General features: G+C 42.3%; 1 long non-coding RNA gene across 1 annotated transcript in view; it reads right to left on the bottom strand.

The window, feature by feature from the left end:
* Positions 1–2,494: 2,494 nt before the first annotated feature.
* Positions 2,495–19,431, bottom strand: part of LOC138260103 (uncharacterized) — a 194,410-nt gene continuing 177,473 nt past the window's right edge. The window contains exon 3 of the long non-coding RNA XR_011198806.1: positions 2,495–2,557. This is a non-coding gene — a long non-coding RNA (uncharacterized lncRNA). The remainder of the gene's footprint in view (positions 2,558–19,431) is intronic.

Genomic DNA, 19,431 nt, shown 5'->3' with positions numbered 1-19,431 from the left:
GATCAGTATTAAAGTGCATGTGCTTCTACCCCTAAAAAACATGGTAACGTTGGTGTATCTACAATTGGCATTTTTTATTTACTTGTAAGTCCCTTGTAGATTGGTATACCCTATACGCAGGGCCTGTAGCACTGATTGTGCCTCCCACTTAAGTAGCTATGTAAACATGTCTCAGGCCTGCGACCGCAAAGCCTGTGTGTGTAGTCTATCTGCCACCCTGACTTGGCATTTCAAACCTCTGCCACACCTTAATATCCACTTACCTTACATTTAAGTCACCCCTAAGGCAGGCCCTAGGTAGCCCGCAAGGCAGGATGCCATATAAGCAAAAGGCAGGGCATACACTTTTAAGCTCTCAGCTACTGGTAATGAAAAACTCTTCAAAGTTGTTTTCATTACTGTGAGGCCTGCCACTCTCATAGGCCAGCATTGGGAATTCCTTATATTACCTTTAAGCTGTAATTCCTGATCTGAGAGAGCAGCTGCATCATGTTTAGTACCACTGGAATGGTAATATCAAATCCTCTCTCCAGATGAGGTTGGATTTATTATTACTATTTTAGAAATGCCACTTTTAGAAGGTAGGCATTCTCTGCACATACAGCCCTTGGTGTCTACATCCTATCTCTGATACACGTCTGGCTTAGGTTAGGTGACAGCTACATTTGTGCATTCCCTTCAGACACCCACAACACAGGATACTCTAGTGCATGCATCTGCAGAACTGATGGAATTCCTAAATTGTTGGATTTAATAATCTGTGGACTGTATCGGACATCTTTCCAGTGATTGTTTTCTCTCACTGAGGCTAGATACTTTCCTTGGGCAACTGCCACTACCTTCTTCTGTAACTGCTTGCCACTGGATGGCTAAGCAGCCTATGTCTTATGTACTACGGTGCCCAAACTGAATCGTTGGTTGTTTTCTTTATGTGTAGGATCTGTATATAATTAGATTTTATTGTGTCATATATATTTTGTGTATTAGATTTGTAGGTGCACAGGTAATTTGTTGACACTATGATTAAATTGGTCTAACTGTAATAAAGAAATTATGTTTCAGTGAAAAATTGAGGATTTTGCTTTGATAGTTGGTTATATATTTATCCCTTCTGGATATTATTGATTGTTACATTGTTCTTGTCCCTGTTCCAGTGGGGTTATAGGGACTCCCCCTCCCTCTGTCTGTTGCCCTGTTTGGTTGTGCCACACTGCTGCCTGAAGATCTCTGCTTGGCAACTCAAAACTCAATACCCAACCCCAGAGTGACTCCGAGTGGTCCTGCTTTCCCCTCACTGTTCACCCACAACTCTTTGACTTCACCTGAGCAGCCTCTGACTTACTTTGCTGCTCGCACCACAACAACTTCACCCGAGTGGCTTCCACCTGCTTTGCCACTCAAATCACACTAACCTCACCTGAGCAGCCACTGCCTTGCTTTTCTGCTTGTATCGCATCAACCTCATCTGAGCAGCCTGTGCCTTGCTTTGCCGCTCTCAGCTCATCATCTACACCCGATCAGCCTCTGTCTGGCTTTGCCGCACCCATGGCAATAACTGCTCCTTAGCAGCTATTGACCTGCTTTGCCGCTCAAATTGCATAAACTTCACCCATGCAGCTCCTCTCTTTCTTCACCGCTCTCATCACAGCAACCTCACATGAGTAGCTTCTACCCTGCTTCACTACTTGCGCCTCTTCAGCTTCACCTGAGCAGCCTCTGCCCCACACTTGCTGCTCACCCTTCCTCAATTTCACTTGAGCTGCTCCTTGACAGCTCCAGCCCTCACACCTCATCAACTTCGACCCGGGTGGCTCTGGCTCTGCACAACCCTAGACTTCGGACACCCATGCCAAGGAGTCCCCAGCACCATCTTTTAGTCCTATTGGTCTTTTCTTGCACATTTATCGTACTAACTTCAGTCTCCAAAGCTGTATACTTCTGTATCGCATTAAACCTAAAAAGTATCTAGGTAAACAAGCTTTATTTTTTTCAACACTCATGTGAAGTGTCTTTCTGTGGTGTTCCTCGTTTGATTATTGTGTGTGTTTTGGCACAAGTACTTTACACATTGCCTCACAAGTTAGTCCTGCTTGCTCTGCACCAAGCTACCAGAGGGTGAGTACAGGCTAATTCATGGCGTGTCACTGACTTGCAATAACTAAAGCTGTGGTCCATACTTGGACAGAGTGCTTACAGCTGCCAACTACAGACCAGGTTTCTAACAGTAAGATAATGCTACATCACAGTATGGCAATAGAAAATACGTTGCACTGGACTAGGGTAGCACTAGAATGAGAGACAAAGAGCAGTAACTGTATTCCAGAACCAAAATAAGAAAGTAAAGCTTTCAAAAGGGAAAAAGAGAGAGAGAGAACGAAAAGTATTAATCAGATAGAATAATGAAGTAGAACAAATGCTGACTCAAAAGACACAATTAAGGTTTAGTTGTTTGTTTATTTAATTTATTTTTCGAATTCTAACATATACTTACATATGTTCTTTTTTATGGACATTCTGTTGCAGAGAATATTGGGGCCATCCAAGAGTTATGGTCGGCCTGGAACAAAGGAGGACAAGGGCATTTTGAGAAATCACTTTTTAGGGGCTGTTTATGATACCTAAGGCTAAAACTGGAAAATTTACCAACTTCGACTTCTTGGAAAAAAGTAAATTCTTACTTATAGACTACCATCCCATCCGTAACTCACTCTAGTGTTTTACCCATTCTCAGACAGTGAAAGAAAATGTAAAATAAGTTGCTGGTTGTTTGCCGCTAATAATGGCTCTGTGTGTAATGTTTTACAAAACTCATAAAGAAATAAAGAAATAAATACATAAACTGCACCGTAGAACATCGGTTCACCAAATGAACATACTGTAGACCCTCAGCTCTCTTTTTGGGTCTTGCATACAGCTGTACCAGTTGTTGTTCAAGACCTGTAGTACCAATAATATATAGACTGAGATCTGGATCAGTTCCTTGATCATGACTGAGTGACATTCATAAAACGTATTTACCCTCAGCTATCTGGATTATAAAAAATAGTTCAATATAGAGCTACCAGAATTATCAAAGGCCTTAAGAGACATGGACATATCATGCCATGGAGTGCAGTGTGGGAGTAGATGACTGTTCTTTTAAGGAGAAAGCTTTGAGTCTGGTGTAGATAGATGCCAAACACTTTGCCCTTATTTTAAGAGCTCCCTAAAACCATAATGACCAGAGCATGTTTCCTGCTCAGCCATTGACTGTGGCCCAGCTTCAGTCAAGCATGAGTGGGAGGAAGTAAATCCTCTAAACATGTGATGAGCTTGTGTAAATAACAAATCTTGTCTCAGGCTCCTGCATAAATTCTATTTTTCTTGTTTGAAGATGCACCTTCACTTCGAAAGATGACATCATCATCTGTGTTTTATTATCTTTTCCTGTATTTATTCTGTATCCCTGGTGGCTTCAATGTTGCCATTTTTGCGGCTGCAAATTTTAATTTGGTTTTGTTACTCGGTGCTTAGTCTCAAGGCATTGCTCTTTTGAACAAATCAAATTGAGCTGAGCACACCGAGACGTCTTCCTGTTAGGTCTGTTAGTTCAAGAGAAAGGATGTGGTGCTCCAGTGGTACCCAGCAATCCCACCTCCTCCTAGTTAAAGAACAGGTAGTCTTTCCTGTTGTGGGATCAGTGAGTAAAATGAGAAGACTGATGAAGGTACCAAACATCTCGACCGTTCCAAACTACTACTAATTGAGACAGCAGAAAAGCATGTGTGATATGAGACCTAGACCAGAAACACAACACTACCCTGGAAGGCCTCAAATTGTCCCCACTGGATGCCCTTGGTAGAGTGGTATGGTGGTTCATCCTTAGGAATGCCTAATTCGGTCACATCCCAGCGAACATGGCCTTCACCAGGCCCCCACTCTCTATACTCTTGATCTGCCCACCATAGGAGATTCCCAAAGCTGGTGCTAGATCACCCAGGATGAATCTGCAAACCTCCTCCTACATTTTCCACATTGTTGCTATACAAAAGCAACAATATGTCAACCAGAACTCATTCACAACATTGAATTTACTCCCACCCCCTCCACAATGTGCACTTCAAAATAGTGGCTCAATCGAGCTGGTTGCTAAGTTAACAGAAAGACCTTTGCCTGGTTGGTTTACCATTACTTCTAATCAACATCTTGCAGACCCCAGGCTCGCCCATAGAATTATGTGTCCCACTGCCAAAATGCCCTCGAAGGCTAGACCGAAATAGGTTTTCCTCAGTGTGCCTTCGCATGTTAAGTAAAAGAAGGAAAGGACTTTGCTATGCTGGATAATTGCAAAAAAAAATGTTCCGCCAGCTTAAATCAGACAAGCGTTAAAATATTTGCGTGGGAGGGGACCTGGCAGCAAATTACACACATCTTTCACTATCACAGTGAGTTCTCATAAAATTTGCATTTCTTTTTAATGGCTTTTCCTACCGCTTGCCTGCTAGGGCCCAGTGGTGTTTGTATAGAAAAACACACAGTACACGAAATAATATATTGTGTATTGTTAAAAAGCACTCAAGCCAGCAACAGAATCTGAAACGTTATATCTTGCAGCAAACAAAAAATTTGACTTGACTTCTAAACTAAACAGCGACATTCATGAGCAGGGTTTTATGCCCCGCAATTATATTTTCTGGCTGCTATAAACATGACAAACGTTATTAATATTCTTCAAAAAAACAAACAACTTATAAATATTGTTGTGTATTTTAATATTAAACGCATCAAGTAAGTTAAAGGTGTTCTAGGCTAACAGATTCGTAGAATCAAGAAATATGTAACTGTTGATACAAGCTGCTATAGCTCTGACAAAATTATACATTGTGTAAAAGACTGGATTGTTTGAATATTTACAACAGTGAAAAGGGAGCTGTCACTGTGCGGGCACAACTTGGTTCTACAACAGGAGCATTCAGCACGTATTAGCATGTAAACGGTCTACAGTTATTGGAGTGAACTGGCTTATAGTTATGAGGAGTCCTTTATTCTGGTAAGTTTATTTAGCAGGAAAAACAGGACAGTACAACCAACAGCGACCGCCTCCATCCAAGTCCTCAACCGTTCTCCTTCCCGTTCCCTTCTATCGAACCTCGTTCCCATAGGATTCTACAACCGGCACTAGACTCAATGGAACCCAACACATCTTCCCCCTTAACAACACTAAACAAATAGGAATAAATTCTACATCAACATATGACACTACAAGAAAACTATCCTACTATCATGCAAAAAGTACATAATCACGGTATTTTCTGGAAGCCATCTTGTTCCTGCATGAAGTTCTTCGCATACTGTCTTTTGTTTCATGCTTCTCCTTAGTTGATCTATTCACATCTCCATGTCACAATGCAAAGTTTTTCGTTTCTCGTCCTTGGTTCCATGTCTCACTACAGTGGATTCGTCCAATGACTTACTCAACAGTTCCACCTCACGAACTAAGGATAACTTCTCCTGTTTCCACCAATTGCCATCTTCCATTTTAACTGCATTTCCCCAAATTTTTATGACCCTTTTAGGACACGAAAACTTAGATACACCCTTCTGGACAATACGAGCACTTTTGATCTTCACAAAATCTCCCACCTTAACACAAATTGTCTTCCTCAGCCCCCCCTTATATTTTTTTTTAGCACACTACCTTTTCTCATTCACCCCTTCAATCAATTCTTTCTTAACCACAAATTAACCCATCCATTGTCTTGTCAACTTGGTTGCTGGAACTCTTCCCCTCAATAACACAAAAGGGGACACACCAGTATCTGCAGTTGGAGTGGTCCGCACTGCCCACAACAATTTCCTCAATTCCAGTTTGCAATTCAAACCTCTGGCCTTAGCCAGTTGTATATTCTCTTTGATCACCCTATTGAGGCGTTCAACCAGTCCATTACTCCTAGTATGATATAGTGAAGTTTTGACATGCCTAATTCCCAAGTGCACCAAAAAATTGGAAAACTGGGCAGATGTGAACTGACTTCCATTGTCTGTGAGTATTTCATCTGGAATACCTTCCCTGTCAAAAACAGACTCTAAGAATTCAATGACTTTTTGTGAACTAGGAACCTTAACCAGTTTAAACTCAGGCCAACGACTATAAAAGTCAATCAACACCATACCATACTCTATCTGCCCATCCGACAGGTTAACAGGGCCAATCAAGTCCAAAGCAATCTTACTCCACGCTTTATTGGGCACCTCAATTGCCTCAGCATGGGAGGGCAATGTGACTTGGGACTTGTCACTAATTGCGCACGCCAAACAGTCTCTCACAAAGTGTTTCACCTACTTATCCAACCCAGGCCACCAAACATTCTCCCTAATCCTTCTCTTCATGGCCCGCATCCCAATGTGTCCTTCATGCCCCGAGGTTAATACTTTGTTCCTCATACCTTCCGTCACAACCAAAACACCAGCACGCATGAAAACATTATTCACTACGGACAACTCCTCAAAGACCTGCTTGTATGCTTCACATAGTAAAGATTTGCAAGTAGTCCACCCCAGTAAAATGCCCTTCATTACCTCCTTTCTTTGCTCATCCCTTCCACACGTTTCCTTTCATTCCTTTCATTCACTCTCCATCGCCGCACCATCCAATTGACACTCAAGTGAGCACACCAAAACATCATCTTCATTCGCACCCTCTTCACCATTCACTCTTACGCGAGGAAGATGAGAAAGGCAGTCAGCAAGCAATTGTCTCACACCCGGCACATACTCCATATGGAAATCATACATCTGCAATCTGTATTGCCACTTGGCAATTCTTGGAGTAGCACGATGTGCACCTGAAGTAGAAAATAATTGCACTAAAGGTTTATGATCTGTTCTGACTGTGAAATGCACACCCCAAAGACAGGCCATGAAATGCATAATTCCCCGCCAAATGCGAGTGTCTCTCTTTCTATTGTCGAGTAACTAGATTCAGCCCCCCTCAGACTTCATGAGGCAAAAGCTATCACTTCATCCTTGCCATTCCTTCGTTGTAGCAAACAGCCCCCAAGCCTAGTTGGCTAGTATCAGTCATAATGATAATCTCGTCCTTAGTGTCAAATGTTTTCAATGGAATGGCAAATGCAGCTTGTTAGAAATGGGGTCTTTGGTTGACAGTCAGGTTACCCTCTGTTCAAGCAAGGACCCTCACTCTAGTCAGGGTAAAAGAGAATCACCCTCAGCTAACCCCTGCTTACCCCCTTGGTAGCTTGGCAGAGCAGTAGGCTTAACTTCAGAGTGCTAGGTGTAAAGTATTTGTACCAACACACACAGTAACTTAATGAAAACACTACAAAATGACATAACACCAGTTTAGAAAAATAGGATATATTTATCTAAACAAAACAAGACCAAAACGACAAAAATCCAACATACACAAGTCAAGTTATGAATTTTTAAAGATTAAACTCAAAAATAGCGCTTAGAAACAAAAATGCTTCGATGAGGTGTTAACACGGCGTCGTGACGGAGTCGTTCCCAACAAGTCGACACCAGCGGCGCCGGACACGGAGTTGCGTAGACTCCCAAGTACAGTACCTTTGGTGAAGAGTGAAAACAAGCCGATGCGCGAAGTCGGGGATCGCGGCGTCTGTGCGAAACGTTGAATCCGCGCACTTCGAGTGGCGTCGGTCACGACGTGGTGGGGCGACTTCCACGGAGTCGCGGGCTTCAGCGGGGCTGCCGCGGCGTCGGGCCTTCGAAGAGCGTCGCGTTCCAGCGAAGGTCATGGCGTCGGGTGCAGGCGGCGTCACCGGATTCAGCAGGGGCGTCGGTCCGAAGTCGATTTCCTTGGATTTCCACCAGCTTTCCTTTCAAGGGCCCAAGGACTGGATAGGGCACCACTTGTCAGAGCAGGAGTCTCTCCAGAGACTCCAGGTGCTGGCAGAGAGAAGTCTTTGCTGTCCCTGAGACTTCAAACAACAGGAGGCAAGCTCTAAATCAAGCCCTTGGAGATTTCTTCACAAGATGGAAGGCACCCAAAGTCCAGTCTTTGCCCTCTTACTCTGGCAGAAGCAGCACTGCAGGAAAGCTCCACAAAGCACAGTCACAGGCAGGGCAGCACTTCTTCCTCAGCTATTCAGCTCTTCTCCAGGCAGAGGTTCCTCTTGGTTCCAGAAGTGTTTCTAAAGTCTGTGGTTTTGGGTGCCCTTCTTATACCCAATTTCTCCTTTGAAGTAGGCCTACTTCAAAGTAAAGTCTCTTTGGAATGTGAAATCCTGCCTTGCCCAGGCCAGGCCCCAGACACTCACCAGGGGGTTGGAGACTGCATTGTGTGAGGGCAGGCACAGCCCTTTCAGGTGTGAATGACCACTCCTCCCCTCCCTCCTAGCACAGATGGCTCATCAGGATATGCAGGCTACACCCCAGCTCCCTTTGTGTCACTGTCTAGTGCGAGGTGCAACCAGCCCAACTGTCAAACTGACCCAGACAGGGAATCCACAAACAGGCAGAGTCACAGAAATGGTAGAAGCAAGAAAATGCTCAGTTTCTAAAAGTGCCATTTTCAAACACACAATCTTAAAATCAACTTTACTAAAAGATGTATTTTTAAATTGTGAGCTCAGAGACCCCAAACTCCACATGTCCCTCCGCTCCCAAAGGGAATCTACACTTTAATCAGATTTAAAGGTAGCCCCCATGTTAACCTATGAGAGGGACAGGCCTTGCAACAGTGAAAAACGAATTTAGCAATATTTCACTGTCAGGACACATAAAACACATTACTATATGTCCCACCTTAACCATACACTGCACCTTGCCCTTGGGGCTACCTAGGGCCTACCTTAGGGGTGTCTTACATGTAAGAAAAGGGAAGGTTTAGGCCTGGCAAGTGGGTACACTTGCCAAGTCGAATTTACAGATAAAACTGCACACACAGACACTGCAGTGGCAGGTCTGAGACATGATTACAGAGCTACTTATGTGGGTGGCACAACCAGTGCTGCAGGCCCACTAGTAGCATTTGATTTACAGGCCCTGGCACCTCTAGTGCACTTTACTAGGGACTTACTGGTAAATCAAATATGCCAATCACAGATAAACCAATCACATACACATTTTGTAAAGGAGCACTTGCACTTTAGCACTGGTTAGCAGTGGTAAAGTGCCCAGAGTAACAAAAACTGCAAAATCAGAGTCAAGCACACTACAACAACCTGGGGAACAGAGGCAAAAAGTTAAGGGAGATCACGCCAAGGATGAAAAGTCTAACACAACTTCTTTTTCATAGTTGCAAACTCCTGCTCACACTCGTTGCACCAATCAAATTTAACATTTAAAAAAAAAAAGATTCCTGATATTATAAGTTTTACTGGCACAGTTGGGAATGAACCTGGCATAAAACTCAATCAGACCCATAAAGGATCTAACTTGGTCCTTATTAGATGGTGATTGGAAATCCTCAATAACTTTAACCAAACTCTCCTTCAGTTCCACCCCTTGTTCTGATATTTTATAACCTAAATAATCAATGTACGACGTACTTAACTTACATTTGTTCGCTCTAAGAATGATTCCCTTAGCACTGAACAAAGACAACACGTTTCATTCTGTCATCACGCTGTTCCTGATCCTTCCCGAAAATCAAAATGTCATCCTGGAAAGCAATAACACCTTCCATATTCTTGAACAAACTGTCCACCACTCGTTGAAATACAGCCGAAGCTGACGCTAAGCCAAATGACATGCGTCTGAATTGAAACAATCCTTCAGGCGTTACAAAAGCCGTCAAGTGTCTAGAGTCAGGATGTAAATTAATTTGATGGTAGGCAGAGGCCATGTCTAACAAAATGAACTTACTATCATTGCCAAGCGTAGACAACATTTCAACAATATTAGGAAAAGGATGGGGATCCCCCCAAATTTGCGCATTGTGATCACGCAAATCCACACACATGCGTATCAAGCCATTAGCCTTACGAGCGATCACAATGGGACCCACCCAATCAGACACTTCAATTTTCTCAGTTATGTGCTGTTCACACAATCTGTCCAGTTCCTTTTTAAGTTCTGCTCTCAGCACTAAAGGCACCTTCCGTACTTTATGAATTTTAGGAACAGCATTATCTGCTAATCTAATCTTGTGCGCAAAACCCTTAAACAGTTCAGTCCCTTCCTTGAAAACATCAGGAAAAGCGTCAATCCATGTAGAACCTACAGACAACACTTGCTTATAATTCTTGCTTAAAATCACTTGTTCAGGGTGATTGGGATCCAATAAAATTCCCAAATTCTTTTGATCTTCCCCATCCAAACAAGCATGTGTTGTCTTTAGCCACATACCTATAGCAACATTTCCTTGGAAACCAAAGTCAACTTCACATTCACCCAAGACCTCCACCGGCTTTCCTCCATACCCCACTGGCCTGATGTGAGACTTTCTAAGCTCCAAATGGCCAAAACACTCCTTCCACTTCCGCTCACTCAAAAGAGTATAAGGTGAACCTGAATCAGCAACAACCACAACTTCACATCCATTGATTAACAATTTGCATGAAGGCCTTTTATATTTATTATAAAATATACCTTCACCATTACCTTCACTCAATTTAGACATACCAGAAACAGTCAGAACATCATCATCCTCACTAGTTGTAGGTTCCAAACCACCTGAATTGCCATTAAGGAGTTTAAGAACCTTGTTTTTTGAGCGAGACCCCGTTCCACTCACAGCTCTACACACTCTGGCAAAGTGACCAACTTTAGAACATTTGGAGCATTTTTTTCCTCCTAATGCTGGACAGACACTAGCATTTTCCAAATGAAAAGAGCTACCACATCTATAACAATCAAGTTTCTTGGAATTCTCCTTTTTAGCAGACATTTCAGGTCTAACATTCATGCGACTGTTGCTAAACTTGGTGTGAGTCCTTATCATTAGATGTGTTAATTTGCTCCATGAACACAGTCGTACTTTCAGTTCTCGTGGCAATTCCCTCCGCCCTCTCTAATGTCAAGTTTGGCATAGACAAAAGAGTTTCTTACACTTTCTTATTATTAGTTTTCTCAACCAGTTGGTCCCTTATCATTTCATCCTCACACGCCTTATAATCACACGAAACCTCTAGCATTCTTAAAGCTCCACAAAACTCCCAACAGGCTCACCGGGAATCTGTACTCTCTTACAAAACTTATGCCTCTCCATAATGACATTTTTGCATGCTTTAAATCTAACATCCAGTGACTTAATGGCAGAAGCATACTCATCAATTTCTCCGTCCCCCTCAGTCTCAGCCAATAGTACCCTAATTTGAGGAATGTGTTTTAAAATTGTATGACCTTCAGGTCCCAAACAATGACGTAAAATAGCAAATGTTTTCTTATGAATAGAAGAGTCACCATCAAGCGCGTCCAAATAAGCCTCAAAACCTTCCTTCCATGACTCCCAATCAGATTCCGAAGAAACAGGAAAAAAAACAGGACGAGGTACAATTGAATGTTGCATGGCGAAATGTACAACTTCCCACAAATGGTGTACATAATAGAACGCACGACAAGTTGCAGATAAACGTCTTGGAGTAGAGAAACAAAAGTAACAAGTATCAATCCATATGGTGTGCGTATCACCGTTAAAAATTACTTCTTCGTTCTTGTTCCTTGAGCATAAAACTAAATAAAATGATACGCTTGTAAAACAGGAGTGCATATCACATTAAAAATAACTTCCTCGTTCCTGTTCCTTGTTGCTGTGGAGACTGTAAGCAAAGTCTCCTAGCATAAAATTAAATAAACTGATACGCTTGTTAAACTGTTGTGCGTATCACCGTTAAATTGACTTTCTCGTTCCTGCTCTTTGTTCCTGTGGAGACTGTAAACCACGTTTCCTAGCAACATGCCGCTGTTAAAGCGTCTGAAGCCAAGCATGTGCAATGCAGCTTCTACACCACTCGTCCCCGTTGCTGTGGAGACAATAAACAAGTCTTTACATGACATGCAACGTGTAATGACGAGGGGCACGCAACACGCCCACACAGGCGAGAGTCAAGCGTGTGAAGGAATCGGCGCACGCACACCAGCAACAGCCTACCGGCTCAGAACATCCACCGTCAATAGGCTCTGGAAATCCATGAAAAGGGGAACACCAGGGACGAAGCGGCAGAAAAACAAACACGCCCTCCAACAAACAAGGAAGTCCTCCACCGAAGTCTTGCAATGTACGAGGTAGCTCCAGTGTCCACGACGCTGGGACAGGCACGTAGGAATGCGTACTGTCCTGCCATGCTACTCGTCGCCAAATGAGGAGTCCTTTATTCTGGTAAGTTTATTCATCAGGAAAAACAGCACAGTACAACCAACAGCGACCGCTTCCATTCAAGTCCCCAACCGTTCTCCTTCCCATTTCCTTCCATCAAACCTCGTGCCCATAGGATTCTACAACCGGCACTAGATTCAATGGAACCCAACAAGTTACAGTTGGGGTTGTTTGAAAAGTTTCAAAATTATCACTTGTGCACACAAGTATGGTAACAATCATATTATGTTCTAATAGTGCCATTCAGCACCATGGTTTGCAGTGTACTACCATAGTAGGTTGTTGGTAAACTTAGTGAAGACCTAGCTTCACATTATATCTGGGTTGCATACAGAGGTGTAAGTTGCATATGCAGTATATTACATATATGGCTCCCGGTTTTATATTCTTTTTTTAACATTTCCATTTGTATTTATCCACATTTATTTATTTGGGCATACTGTAGGTATTGCCTATATTTATTTTGTATTTTGATAATAAATGGAGTCATAAAATGATATGTTTCCATTTTTTTAACTGATAAACATGCACTCATACTTTGATGACTGTCGGGTTTAGCAAATAAAGTAGCTAAATGTAACAAAGTACTACACCCACATGCAAATATTACCATAATATGCAAATATATGTTTACATATGCCTGTAGTTAAAGAAATCTCATCCTGTTTTTAACTCCCCATGCTATCTACTCAGCTGTTGGGCTGGAATTTATGAAGGACAGCATGGAAATTATCTCGCAAGGAGCACACTTTTGTGTGATATGCTTTTACAGATAGTACAGACAAGAAACACACTGTTTTCTTCTGTATTTATCTGTAAAAGCATTAAAAAAATGGAAAACTGGGAGCCTCAGTTACATAGTACGGGGTGAATAAGAACATAGAGAATGTGTTGTGGGAGTGTGGTATGAAGAGAGATTAAAATAACTGCTCTGGTGGTAAGGAAGGCAGCAACCAAGTAGGTTGGTAGTTATTGTCTGAAGATTTGCACTGTGTGAGAGAGTATTACAGCCAGGTATGCCTCATTCCACAGTCTCCTATCACAGACTGAAGAAGCTTCTACACAATTATCTTCCAATCATCAACTTCACAAGGTAGTAGAGGTGGGTAGTGAAGAAGATTAGAAGATGCAGTTTGTCTGCAGGTTGTGTGGGTAATGTGCTTCCTCATACAGCACTCAGCTCATACAAGCTAGAAGAGGAAGCTAGGAGAGGCAGCCATAGGAAATATTGAAAGATGGGTTGTTGAAGCAAAATTTGTCTGGTTTATGATGAGCTTGGTGGTAGCCTGTAGATTTCAGCTGTGCCAGAATGACGTCACACAGGCTGGTGAGCAGAATAGTTTCCTGATCTCTGTGAGCGAGGACGAAGGACTGGAGAGTGGAGGTGAAGGTGTGCAAGGGTTTTAATCTACACAAGAAGGCAATTTCCAAAATAGGCTGTGTAGGCCTTTTGTCTTCACCTGGTCATTGTTTGCAAGATTGCTATTTATTTAAAGCTAAGAGGTTCAGTGCAGAAGGTCATGCGGGGAGAACTCTATGGGACTCATACTTGATTATCATACTAGGACTAAGGTGGAGGGACCCACCATTTACAAGTTTGGACTATGTTTAAGATAAATAGCGGACGTCCATGATTTGATAATGTTCAGATATGATTGCAGGCTTGAGATTTCATCAGCCAATACCAGTTTCAGACAGCAATACCTTTCTTCAGCGTATTGGTGTAAGGCAGGACTGTTTTAGGAAGCAAGGTGCCCAGGGTTTCTGTTTTTAAACTGAACATCATGGGGTGAGAATGAATACATAAGGAATGGTCATTGAGATATGGAGGGCAGGACTTCCTTTGGATATTCTCATGCTGTTCAGAGAGGTGCCAGAGATACCCTGGTGGGCCAAGAGGGTTGCCAGTATGGTCTTCTGATCATCAATATCATAGGCCACCTGCAGGCCCATGAACACTGAAAGGTAGAGATCATTCTCGTCTGCCACCCAAAGGAAGTGATCTATTCCTGGCAGCTGTTTCTGCACTGCAGGGTGAATCATTAACTGGTAGACAGCTGGCTGTAATCAATAATTGTATTTGTAGTTATTCTAATTTAGTTGGGGTAGGATTTGGAGTGTCTTTAGGATAAACAGGAAATAGTGGTTACAATTGTTAATGATGAGTTCAAGCTGGGTGGAAAGGTGTGTTTGATGATGGAAGAGGAGAAGAAGTTATTGTCTTAAGAGATGGCTTTTAAGCATTTGATGATGTTGGACAGGGCTTAGACGGTTGGAATGTCCAGGGGAAGGAATGGAGATGTACGTATGTTTTGTGTATGTGTGACTTAAGTGTCAACATTCTGGTCCTTAGTTTTTATTTTGTCTACAGAGTATTGGCTTATGTTGGTGGGCTTCTCTTTTAAAAATGCGTGGTGAGGGGGCACATTGGTGCAATGTGTGACCTTGCCATGAGCAGAGAGATCAGGGAAAGTGCATTGTGAAATCCTTTGAGACCAGTATGGCTGCAAACTCCTTTTGCTTCACAGAGACAATGTGTGAATCTGTTGCCTGAAAAACCCAGAACCCCTTTTAGGATGTGGCCAAATGCTAGGTGTAGCAAGGTAGCATTGAGGATGCTCAACGGTGACCAGGAATAAATATCTCAGAAGCCTTGGTCGTCTAACACCTCTTGTTACCACCACAAGAGTTGAGTTACCTTGTGGAGCATTTGAGCAAAAAAGCAATAGACTCTACTGCTGCTGCCTGTTGCTCGGCTTGGAGCTCTGGAAAGTCTGCTGGCCTGATATCAGAACATCTGCCAAGAAGCTGTTTACTGCCATGTGGTGCAGGAAAGTATTGAGAGTGCTCAACCACCACAAGGACATTTGACCCAGATGGATTGGTCCGTCAAAGTAATGTGTTTCCTTCATTAGCATAGCACACAGTAGTGATTATGTGTGGATGTTTTTAGGGAACCCAGACTAAGGATGTCATTCCTTCCTTGGTGTCCAAAATAGGGTGAGCTAGCCCACACACATTTGCTGATTCTCTCCACATTTACATATTCAAGGTAACTTCTAGTTGTTCTCTTGGGGCATGACTGAATCCTGGTTAGGACGCAAGCTCTCAGTATAAGAGAGTGTCATCCAGTGGTGACATTAAATTATTACAAAAAGCACAATAAAGAGTCTTTTCAATGCATGTGAAGCACACAAGCATTCAAAAGGCAACTTTGTTTGGAGAAATGAAACTCTCTCTCTCTCTACATATATATATATATATATATATATATATATATATATATATATATATATATATATATATATATTTGTTACAGGTTGTAGTATAACTGTTTACCGGCCTGGGATGGGGAAGGGGATGTTTTGGACATTGTATTCTCCATAAAGTCAGCCATGTGTTCCTAGTCTCACAACTAAAAAGTAATCTATTGCTAGTCTTTTTCCACAACACTCTACTAAAACAAACGTGAAGAAATAAAATATAAAGGTTTGGATAAATATTCTCTCAGAAAGAACAGTGATGGAGGGACATAATTTGGGGAAACATAGAAAGCAATTGCTGTAAGACTCAACAAACAAAAAACGTGGCAGCATTCCAAAATAGGTAAATTTTTTATTTCTGTTAATTTAACACGAAACAACCAAATTTTCCTGAGACGCCAACCCCACTGAGAATTTAAAGACCTATTAATGATGTTTTAAATGGAATTAAAATTCTGAAGCATATTGGAAAAATGTGTTTGAGACAACCAAGAAATGACTGTTGAGATTTATGATCAGCCTTTTCAGCCTTGACTCTTGCTTATAAACATCTTCTGTACTATGGCAAGCAGAAAAAAATGTGAAGCGATAAATTTCCTTGTGTGCAGGAAAAAAGCTTTATCCTTCTCACATCACACAAACATAAAGCAACCCTTCATCAGCACCTTTCAGATCGAAGGCACTCGCAGAAAATGCAAGCATAAAGCCCTACAAGGAAAAACAACAATCTTTTTTCTAGCAATGGATCTAAACCAAACTTCAGTATAATTGCAGTGGTGGACCTGTCAGCCTTATGGTGGTCTTCCCCTCAAACCTTTGCCCTTCCTTCTCCATTTTTGGTGATCTCATTTGTGCTGGCCTTAGGACTAACCAGTGCTAAAATGCATGCGCTCATGCACATGGTAACATTGGCTTATCCTCAATTAACATATTTAATTTACTTATAAGTCCCTAGGAAAGTGGTATTACACGTGCCTAGGGCCTGTAAATTAAATGCTACTAGTGGGCCTAAAGCACTGCTTGTGCCACACAATTAAGAAGCCCTTTAAACCTGCCTCAGGCCTGCCATTACAGCCTGTGGGTGCAGTTTTAAACTGTCATGTTGACCTGGCAAAATAAGCATTTTGCCAGGCCTAAACCTTCCTATTTAGTACATATGAGTCACCTCTAGTGTAGGTCCTGGATAGCCAAGACAGGTTGGTGCAGTGTATTTAAAATGTTGGAAATGTACTTTTTATTTTTACATGTCCAGGTAGTGAAAACCTCTTAAATTAGTTTTTCATCACTGCAAGGCCTACTGCTCCCATAGGATAACATTGGAGTAACCATATTACATTTAATAAGCAGTAACTTCTAATTAGGTACAGGTAGACAGTTCATGTTTGGCGTCTTTAGGAATATAATGGAAAATCTACTCTTATGGTGAAGTTGGATTTTAAATTACAATTTTGAGAATGACACTTTTAGAAAGTTGGCATTTTCCTGCCTAAGCCATTTAGCGCCTGTAGCCTGTTTCTGGGTCACATGACCGTGGGTGTAGTTGACAGTTGGGCTTTGTGTGTTCCTCCTAGACAGCAGCACACACTAGAAGGCTTAGGTGTGCCTGGATGTGCCATCATTGGCTGGGTAGGAGGATGGAGCTGGGCACATCCTTAGTTACACTTGAATAGGTTGTATTCTGCCTCCACACATAGGGCTGCACACCTCCTGTAGTTAGTCTGGAACCAGGACAGCGGTTGCAGGAAACCTGTGCATTTCAAAAAGAAACCTCTAGAAGCATATCCCACTTTAAAAAAGGCACCTGGTAAAAATGTAACTGTAGGTGCCACCTCTTCCGTATGCATCTGGATCTTTGGAGACTCTGAGAGGAGGAAGGACTGCAGTGCTGCTAAAAGGACTGCTACTCTGCTGGAGTGCTGCCCTGATGGACTACTGCCTTGCTGGACTGATGCCTAGCTGGATTGCCACCCTGCTGGCCTCCTACCTGAGTCAGAGGGATTTGGACCTGCATCTAAACCCAGGACCTCCAGAGTGACTCCAATGGCCAGTCTGCTGGCCTCCTGTGCAATGCCACAGGGACATAACAGAGCCCCAACCACCTGAACCAGCCCCAAGCTCCAAATGGAACAAGCCCCTGACCCCCAAGTGTTTCCCCTCAGGTCCTGTACACTTGGTGAGGCGGAATTGAAGTTTTGGGGCTTTTTGTGACTGCAAACATGCTAGCTGGCACAGAAACCTTGGCACTCGCACAGCTCACTAATGCAAAGTTTTGTCAGCTTGAACTTCGTGCTACAGCATTGACCTCTTGTGTGGAGCAGCAGCGCGAAGCATTGACCCAACCTTTCACAATGACATGATGCCAGTTCTGCTCTTCACACTACATCAATGCCCATCTGCAATGCTTTCCTGCTCCTCGCAGACATCTCCACCGTGAACAGGTTTCTTTGTGCTGGACTGAGAAGGTACCTTTTCAGCAGGTCTAATCTGGTTCCTGTATCCGTCCGGTGCTCTATCGCCATCGGCCTGACCCTGTGACATTCCTCCAGTCTTGCACGACCAGATAGCTGTAAGTGACACTTTGGGCTTTTTGGAGCTATTTTCACTTAACTCTTTAAATGTGCATATCTCCAGTTCTACTGTTTAGATTTTTGTTGATTTGGTCTTGATTTATTCATGAAATGTTGTTCTATGTTTCTAAATTGATGTGGGATTTGTTCTTGGTGGTATTTTCATTTTATTGGTTTTTGAAGTGCTGCATAAATACTTACACATTGCCGCTAAGTTAAGCATGACTGCTCTGTGACAAGCTGTCATAGAGCTGAGCAGAGGTTAATTTGGAGTTTGCTTGTGCATCACCCAAACAAGGATTGTGGTTGCTGCTTGACCAGTCTCTCACACAAGCATTTATCCAAAGTAGTTTTTTTTTAAAAACCTCAATCATATAACACATTAAAAAGGAATGTGGGATAAAATGTCTGCTTTTGTCCTGAAAAGCGTAAGCCACTTTGTGTTGTCATTTGGCCAGAGATGTCACTTAAGATGAAGAACATTTGTTTGGCAGGCTTTTTATGCTGTTCTCTATGCAAGACATTTGCTATTATGTTAGATCTGATCGTTTTATATAAATTGCAGTTCAACATGAAATGTTTAATTAATCTACTCTGCCTCACAGCCACTGCTGTGAAATGCCATCTGTTAAAGAAATGACAGGACATATATCAGATTTATTTGGTTAACACTCCCCATTCTTCAGTTATCCACTGAAGGAATGCCCTACAGAATCTATTTGCACTTTACACACCAGACCAACATATATCAGATTTATTTGGTTAAAACTGGCCATTCTTCAGTTATTCACTGATGGAATGTCCTAGATGATCTATTTTCACTGTGCACACCAGACCAAACACCTGACAAGGCAAATCAGGTCACTCTGTGAAACATCTAAGCACAACCACAAAAGAAGGTTTACCATGCAAATCTTGTAGTAGTGAGATGTGACTTCCAGAAGTCAAGTTCCTATACCACCTAGAGCCCAACAAGCACCGAGAATCAACTTAAGACTTGCAAGTGACCACAGCACCCATTTGAAAGAGGGGTGAACACAGGTGGCTTCTTGGCTCTAATGAATTCGGCAGCGTATCAAGTATGTCTTCTGTCTAAATAAGTATGTATAACAAATGTTTAGCCTATTCACTGTAATATATACATATACAAATAAATGCCAACTACAGATGTGCAGTCCTAGAAAACAAAATAATATTGAATAATAACTCATACACATAATCAACATTCTAACTCAGTAAGCCTCCATGATGCCCAATAATACCAAGGCATGTTAAAATTGATTAACCCTGTTGGGAGGGGTGAAACCCCAGATTTACTTCT

The sequence above is a fragment of the Pleurodeles waltl genome, chromosome 9, assembly GCF_031143425.1.
Source record: "Pleurodeles waltl isolate 20211129_DDA chromosome 9, aPleWal1.hap1.20221129, whole genome shotgun sequence".
Lineage (NCBI taxonomy): Eukaryota > Metazoa > Chordata > Amphibia > Caudata > Salamandridae > Pleurodeles > Pleurodeles waltl.
The sequence above is the reverse complement of the archived record's forward strand: the minus strand, read 5'-3'. Positions and strand labels throughout refer to the sequence as shown.